Source organism: Pseudophryne corroboree, chromosome 4 (assembly GCF_028390025.1).
Source record: "Pseudophryne corroboree isolate aPseCor3 chromosome 4, aPseCor3.hap2, whole genome shotgun sequence".
NCBI classification, from domain to species: domain Eukaryota; kingdom Metazoa; phylum Chordata; class Amphibia; order Anura; family Myobatrachidae; genus Pseudophryne; species Pseudophryne corroboree.
Window position 1 is genome coordinate 710,432,296 of NC_086447.1, and position 9,463 is coordinate 710,441,758.

The following is a 9,463-nucleotide window of genomic DNA, read 5'->3' on the forward strand; positions in this document are numbered from 1 at the left end:
AATAATAGATTCACGGCATTGCAAAGGTTGGGCTCAGACACCGACCAACATTTTTTATCATCAGGGACAGGTGCCCGTCCAAAAGAACTGACAAAACATCACCTAAAGGAAGACATAAGACATGCAACACCACTCAAAAGGCAGCACCAAGAAGAAGAGGAAAACGGGGGGGCGGGAGGCAGAGAACAGAAAAGAAGAACACTACAACACTAGATCCAATCACAAAAGGAATCTTCAATCTGTCTAAACATACCCTCACGAAACCAGAAATATCTCTCTTAGGAAAAGGTCTGTCATTTGCCCCCACAGAAGGGCTCAACAAATTTGGAACATTCATAGATCTTAATAAGTTTGTGAGGAAACTCACTCTTAAAAGACATTTTGCCAGGAAAGAAACTGCCATTATATCTAATTACGAGAGTCGCTCGAAGTCTGGACTCAAGCCAACATCAAAATACTACCCGTTGGAGTCAAAAGGAAACAACATTAGTGTCTTCTATGAACTTGTAAATAAAGACCTTTGCAACAGTGATATTGAACCAGTGCAAGAAAAGAATTTAAGTAACCAAGAAAGTGAAGCGTTGAAGAGATTGCAGAAAAATACAGATATAGTTCTAAAACCGGCTGACAAAGGGGGGGGGGGGGGGGGGTTGGTGATCATGGACCGAGATCAGTATATCACGGAAGCAGAAAGACTGCTGGGAGACGAAAAGTCATATACCCCATTACCAAACGATCCGAAGGATGGATATATAGAGGAGCTAAGAACACTACTCATTAAAGGGCTCCGCACGGAATTGATCACCAAAGACGAATATCAGTACCTAATGAAAAATGACCCCGTTACCCCCATATTTTATTTCCTCCCGAAAATCCACAAGTCTCTCTCCAATCCACCAGGATGCCCAATAGTGGCAGGTATTGATTCATTGACGTCCAATTTATCAGAGTACGTGGATATATTTTTAAATAAATACGTGAAGGACTTACCATCCTACCTCAAAGACACCACCATGGTACTCAACCTCATGAAAGATCAAAAATGGACAGACAGTTACCTTTGGGTTACCATCGATGTACAATCATTGTACACATGCATCGAACACATGAAAGGCATCACAGCATGCAGACATTTTCTGAACAATGACCCATCTTTAACGACCCAACACAAAGATTTTATATGTGACATTCTGAAATTTATTTTAAGTCACAATTATTTAAAATTTTTAGACTGTTTTTACTTACAACGCTGTGGGACAGCTATGGGTACCATCTTCGCTCCAAGCTTTGAGAACCTTTTCATGGGACAGTGGGAGAACTCCTATATCTATGGTCCACATTGTTTTAAAGAGAATATCATTTTTTATAGAAGATACATCGACGACATTTTAATTATATGGGATGGCACACTGGACACTTTTAATCAATTTTACTCATACATAAGTGACAACAATATGAACCTTTCCTTCACCTCCAACACCAATGAAAAATCTATTGAATTCCTGGACTTGGTCCTAACAGGATCAGAAGGCACCGTCAGAACCAATAATTTCATTAAAGAAGTAGATCGGAACAGCTACCTCCACTTTAAGAGTAATCACCTCAGAAAATGGAAAAGTAACATTCCATATTCACAGTTTCATAGATTAAGAAGAAATTGCAGTGACCTGAAAGAGTGTGAAGAACTTTTGGAGACATACAAGGAAAGATTCAAGCAGAAAGAGTACCCACCCGACATCTTAGAAAAAGCTCTCACTAGAACAAAATGTCTCAAGACGGAAGATCTGCTTGTTTACAAGACAAAGTGCACAAAGAAAGAATCCACAGCATTTGTAACCACATACAATCGTCACGAGGACCTGATAAGGAAATCATTTAAAACACACTGGGGAATCCTGTAAATGGACCCGGTACTAAGAGAGATACTCCCGCCACGCCCAGAAATAGTATACATAAAAATCAAAGAACTTGAAGTATCTATTGGCACCAAGCATGCTGAAAACTAAAACAGAGAACACTATGATGATACCCAGATGCGTTGGATCTTACAAGTGTGGTCGTTGTAACGTTTGCAAATTCCTACATCCCAATCGGAGAAGTTTTAGCGACATGGGAAACCAGAAGGAATACAAAATCAAGGATTTTATCAACTGTAACAACTCATCGGTGATTTATTTACTGGAATGCACTTGTGGAAAAAAGTATGTGGGAAAGACGAAGAGACAACTCAAACTCAGGATACAAGAACACGTCCGCAATATTAAGAATAAAGTTGATAGCCATACCATTTCAAGGCACTTCACTGAGAAACACAACTCGAATCCAGAAGAACTGACCTTCAAGGCGATAGAACTGGTTAAACTTGGAGAGAGAGGAGGAGATTTGGCAATCAAGCTATCACAACGAGAGATGTTCTGGATTTTCCAGTTATAAACCATGCATCCACTTGGCCTGAACGAAAACTATGAAATCGCTCCGTTTCTGTAAAGGTGTCGTTGAAGATTTTCTGAAAATATCTAGAACTTTCCTCTGCACTCCTCACTATTTCACATGTATATATGTAGCATCTCACTGATAAAATAATGGAAAATAAAATTGTATAACATATCGTGTTGGCATTATTGTTGCGTACGAAAGAAATACAGTCAAACCACACTGGAAAGGCCCAATCTCAACCGAACTTGGAAGCGAAGCAGTGTTGGGCCTGACTAGTACCAAAAGGGGCGACCCATTCTGTACTGAAAGTAAAAGGCAACCTCCTAATGTCCAATCGCGACGGATGTTTATAGAACACTTGATCACATAATGTAGGTATAAGCCTCATAAATACGTAATAACCCTTTTCGTAGTACATTAGGATCACGGTATATCCAAGCTTGCACTAAGGCAACAGTACCTCACCAAATAGGCCACTTAATTAATGCAACTGCACTTTATTAGATCACCAATTCTTAGTTCATTGGCACCTTCAACCAAATGGTAGACACAGCACTCAGCAAATATCACGCAATAATTATATTATTTTATATTTTATATTTTATTATTTATTATTTATTCATTTTTTATATAATAAAAAATTCCACACCACTAGTTCACTTTTTAACGAAATTGAGTCTTTCTCATAAACCCCCCCCCTTTCACTTACCTTTCTTCTTCCTTTTATATATTTTTTTTTATGTATACCCTTATATACAGTTCCTTGTATGTGTGTATTAGCACACAAATATATATATATATGCATTTTTATATGACTATATTTATATATATTATCTTAATCATTATCGTTCTATCCCATAAAAGACATACAATTCTTCCCTTAATTATTGTCTGAATATCAAATATAATATATAGTATATAACCTATTATACATAAGTATGTACGTAATGTCGACCAATAACATAAACATAAAATCTTCATGAGTATGATATCCGTTTTACAAGTGCAAAACGCTGTAATATAGAAATTTTCTAAACATATCTTTATTTATATCTCTTTGGGGACCATGTCCGGGCAATGTATGCTTCTAAGAAAAACCATAAGAGAACATGGAGAACGTCTCCATGACAACAAAGCAAAGCCGAGTATCCGAGTCACGTGATGCGGTCCACCCGTGCGTTCCACTACATGTCAATTCCGGGACTGAGAAATCATGTGCCAGTAGTAACCAATAAGATGGAGAAGGAAATGTATGCAGCCGAACACACAAAGATGTCGTCACGCCGCTACACAAGCGCAACCGGAAGCGGGGAACTGTACTAAGATGGCGCGCATGCGCATACGGACTTTTCATACACCGGAAGTGTGACGGAAGTACCGCGCCTGTCCGGGATCATCTGTTCTAATGCCCAAATTCTTTTATTTACTAATCTACACTGTTTATGTCATGCTGCATTTAATAATGGCGGCTACCAATAAGGAATACAATTATGCTGCAGCAAGTAGAAACTTTCTAATGAATATGTATTAACCTAGACAGGATATGATGTCATCACTTAACTCCCAACTAGGGGGGTATATATAGGAGCTCAACTATACCTTGTCACTTACCCCATGAAGAAGTCTTGGAGACGAAACGCGTTGGTCCTTCACCCAGAGACCTCCTGCTATATCAGTTAAGACTATATATGCTATTATTCCACATTTTAAATTAGCTTATTTGCACAGACAATTCGCACTTTAATTGAGGATTTAACATATGTCCATTCCCTTTTTTTTTTTTAAGTTTTTTAGAACCATATTTTATGTAAAGGACTCTCATTTTTTAACTTTTACAAAAAATTGTCTCTCTCATTTGTATTGTACTTTAATTCATCCTTAATGTGATATTATATTTTTATATATCTTTTATATATTTATTACACTTGGTCACATACAAACACCTCAGGTCGCTTATACCCCTATCCGGTATTCCTATCCTTTGTTTTGCGGCAACTTACCATTGCCGTTTCCTTAGGGGGCAGCTGACGCCCAAACAACTGGGAGTGTTTTTTCTAATTGGGAGTCTGTGGTATCACAAGTGGCGCAGCATTCTCTTGCAATCACATAGCTACACTATATATGTATAATTAGAGATGTGCACCGGAAATTTTTCGGGTTTTGTGTTTCGGTTTTGGATTTGGACGCGTTTTGGCAAAACCTCCCTGAAATTTTTTTGTCGGATTCGGGAGTGTTTTGGATTCGGGTGTTTTTTTTTTCAAAAACCCCTCAAAAACAGCTTAAATCAATGAATTTGGGGGTAATTTTGATCCTATAGTATTATTAACTTCAATAACCACAATTTCCAGTCTTTTCTGAACACCTCACACTACTATTTTTAGTCCTAAAATTTGCACCGAGGTCGCTGGATGACTAAGCAAAGCGACCCAAGAGGGCGGCACAAACACCTGGCCCGTCTAGGAGTGGCACTGCAGTGTCAGACAGGATGGCACTTAGAAAAATTGGCCTCAAACAGCACATGATGCAAAGAAAAGAGAAAAAGAGGTGCACTGTGGTCGCTGGACGGCTAAGCTAAGCGACACAAACACCTCAATATCACTGTGAGGTGAGGTTACTTTTGGTCAACCGCTGACCACAAAGTTCCCACCATTGGTTACAATGGAGCGCATAGGCGCTACATTGTATCACTGCCGTGTGCTGCCTGACAGACACTACAGGAGCACACAGCCAATCAGGAGGGTGCCACGACGTGGCGCTCCCTGATTGGCTGAAGGAACCCTCTTAGACAGAAGTCAGGGTGGGTTCCTGGTGGTCGGGGAAAGGGGTCCCATGTGAAAACATGGGGGCCCTTTCAGTGCGTGGTCGGGTGTCCGTTTTTTTATTTTGCAAAGTACGTGGATTACAAAAAGAACAGAAGAGGACCGATCTACACTGGATTATGTGAGTATAATTTTTCCCACAGCTACCCCATGGATTCTACATGGAGAAGAGGACCGACCCTCGTGTGAACATAGGTAAGTATGTATGTTATGAGGTGTGGATGTATGTAATAAACTTTTACTTTCAAGGTGTGTGTCTCCGGTTTTTATTGGGGTATTTTTTTAGTAGTAGTACTACAGGTACCAGCGGGCCCGGTTTTCCTCCGCATGCTGGTACTTGTGGTTCTTCAAGTACCAGCTTGCGGGGGAGGCTTGCTGGGACTTGTAGTACTGCTACTAAAAACAATATTCACAATATTCACATTTTGAGAAAAAGGCTATCAGCCCCCCATCCGCCGCCCTTGGATGGGGGGAACAGCCTCGGGCTTCATTCCTGGTCCTTGGGTGGCTGGAGGGGGGGACCCCTTGATTTAAGGGATTCCCACTCCTCCAGGGTACCCCGGCCAGGGGTGACTAGTTGGGTATGTAATGCCAGGGCCGCAGGGACCAATATAAAAGTGTCCCCCGGCTGTGGCATTATGTACCTGGCTAGTGGAGCCCGGTGCTGGTTTCAAAAATACGGGGGACCCCTACGCTTTTTGTCCCCCGTATTTTTGGAACCAGGACCAGGCGCAGAGCCCGGTGCTGGTTGATTAAATATGGGGGAACCCCTGTCATTTTTTTACCCATATTTTTTCAACCAGGACCGGCTCAAAGAGCCCGAGGCTGGTTTTGTTTAGGAGGGGGGACCCCACGCATTTTTTTTGGGGGGGGTTTTAACAGTGTTTTCTTTTTTACGAATGGTGCACAATGAAGCCCAGCACGGATCTCACAGATCCGGCCGAGATTCATTGTGTTAAAGTCGGCAGTGTTTTACAATTCACTCCCGTAAAACACTGCCAATAAATACGAATGACATCGACATCGGTAAATACGAAAATGCAGAATACGACAGCTTAGTAAATTAGTCGTAATAAATTCAAAAAGTTGCAAATTTACACTTTCGATGTCATTCGTGTTTGAACTTTAACCTCAATCGGAAGAATACAAATTTTAGTAAATTTACCCCATACTGTGTGGCATAATGTAAATTTTGTCTCATACTGTGTAGCATAATGTGAATTTTGACTCATACTGTGTGGCGTAATGTGAATTTTGGCTCATACTGTGTGGCACAGGGGTATATTTAATTAAAGTCGGATCCATTCCGACATGCATTTGTCGGAATGGATACGACAGGACCTATTCAATGAATGGCCAAATCCAACATGATTTGGCCATTCCCGACAATCTCAATCTGACTTTAAAAGAAGTCGTATTGAGGAGATGAGGGAGCTGAGAGGAGGAGACAGGGGAGAGCAGCAGGGAGAGCAGGAACCCCGTGGCTGCAGCAGCGTAGCAGGAGGATGGGGCACTGCCGTCGCTCAGGGCAGCGTCCTCCCGGCTCCAACAAGGTCCCACTTGCTGGAGCCGGGAGGATGCTGCCCTGAGCGACAGCAGTGCCCCATCCTCCTGCTACGCTGCTGCAGCCGCTGGGTTCCTGCTCTCCCCGCTGCTCTTTCCCACCTCCTCATCTCAGCTCCCAATAGCTGTCCCACTTGCTGGAGCCGGGAGGACGCTGCCCTGAGCGACAGCAGTGCCCCATCCTCCTGCTACGCTGCTGCAGCCGCTGGGTTCCTGCTCTATCCGCTGCTCTTTCCCACCTCCTCATGTCAGCTCCCAATAGCTGTCATTCAATGCCAGGCCAAACCCGACAGGTTTGGCCCGGTCACGACAGTGTCAATCTGACTTTTTTAAAAGTCGGATTGACATTGTCGGAAACGGGGATTAAACGGGTTTGGCCACGCTTCCGACAATGCATGTGGATCGGCGGATGAAGCCGCCGATCTGCGTGCATGCCGACAGCTTTACGACAAACGCCCCTATACTGAATAGGTTGGAACCCCTTCCAACCTAAATCTGTCGGACACTTATTGAATATACCCCATAATGTAAATTTTGGCTCATACTGTGTGGCATAATGTGATTTTGGCTCATACTGTGTGGCGTAACGTGATTTTTGGCTCATATTGTGTGGCATAGGCGTAACTGCAGCAAAAGATGCAAGGAATGTTGCATCCCACCTCTTCAACAGACCCCACCCCCTTTAGGGATGCTACCAGAAATTTCCCGGGCTGGTTTTCCATCCCAATCTGCCCCTGCTGGGAGCTGTACTTTGCTTTCAGTTTCATCTCTGCAGCGAGCTGTGATCGGCATAGCAGAGCCGTATTAAGAGAGGGCACAGGGGACAAATTACTAACCTCCCCCCTTCACCCCACTGACAGTGCCTTTAATCATCGCAGCCACTGCTGCAGTGGACAAGAACTTCTGAGGTCTGAAAAGGGGGCGGGAGCAAATGGTACTGTACAGTGCCATGCTAGCCAGCAGCAGCATATGAGAGAGGAGGGGAGAAGAGCAGCAGCACAGGCTAAATAGTGAGTATAAGTCAGGGAAGAGGTAATGTATGTGTGTGTGACTGCTATATGTATGAATGCGTGCATGTGTGTGATTGTATGTGAATAGGTGTGTGACTACATATCTGTATGGGTGTTGTATGCCTAGGCGTGCACACGGGGGGTTCCTGGTGCGCACAGGCACCCCCTAATGTCAGGCACCCCGTCACAAACATATCCTGCTGCTCACTCCTGTGTGGCTGTGCCCGCCACCGCTGTACCCGCCGACCTGTTCAGGATGTGAAACACTCACTGAGTGGGCCAGCTGCAGTGGCCGCACTGCAATGGCGTACCCTTCTCCCGGCTCCGCCTAGCAATGTGAAGTGATGTCACGCAGCGCACCCGCCCATGCTCTCTCTCTCCCCGTCCTCCCCTCTCTCCTCGGGTTCCATATCAATGCCACAGCAGAGAGACAGTGTCACTGCTCAGCCTCAGTTACAAACTAAGTAAAGTGCTGCAGCTGAGCATGCTCCTATAGGGGGAAAGAGAGGAGGCCAGCCAAGGGGATTACTATGGGCATTGTGTAAGGGGTACCACTGTGTGGGCTTTGTGTAAGGGGAACCACTGTGTGGACATTGTGTAAGGGGCACAACCACTGTGGGCATTGTGTAAGGGGCACAACCACTGTGTGAGTATTGTGTAAGGGGCACAATTACTGTGTGGGCATTGTGTATGGTGCACAACTACTGTAAGTATTGTGTAAGGGGCACAACTGCAGTGGTCATTGTGTAAGGGGCATTACTGCCAGGCTCGGACTGGCCCATAGGGGTACAGGGGAAATCACCGGTGGGTCCCACTGCCTGGGGGCCCACCCTCTCAATTATACATAATCAATATGTTACATTATACTGCACAGGATTATGGTGTATTTTCTACAGTGCATTGCTGCTATTAATCTGGTACATTATCATGCATGCACTAGCAGTATTTACTATTTATTATATTATTAATCAATGGGCCCAGACCATGCACTAATGGTTTGCCAAGCCACTAAGAATGCCCCCCCCCCCATTGCATTTCCCCGGTTGGCCCTTTATGTCCGAGTCCGACACTGACTACTGCTATGGGCTAAGGGGCACTACTGCTATTGGCATTGTGTAAGGGGCACTACTGCTATGGGCATTGTGTAAGGGGCACTACTGCTATGGGCATTGTGTAAGGGGCACTACTGCTATGGGCATTGTGTAAGGGGTACTACTGCTATGGGCATTGTGTAAGGGGCACTACTGCTATGGGCATTGTGTAAGGGGCACTACTGCTATGGGCATTTTGTAAGGGGTACTACTGCTATGGGCATTGTGTAAAGGGCACTACTGCTATGGGCATTGTGTAAAGGGCACTACTGCTATGGGCATTGTGTAAAGGGCACTACTGCTATTGGCATTATGTAAGGGGCACAACTGTTGTGGACATTGTGTAAGGGGCACTACTACTGTGGACATTTGGTGTAAGCAGCATTAGACACAGAATTAAGGGAGGTGGAGGCTGAAAGGCACAGAGTGAAGGGTTGGAGGCTGAGTGGCACAGAGTTAAGGGGGGACTGAGAGGCACATATTGAAGGGGAAGACAGAGACACAAAGGGAGGTGGACTGGGAAAGATGCATGACAGGGAGACGC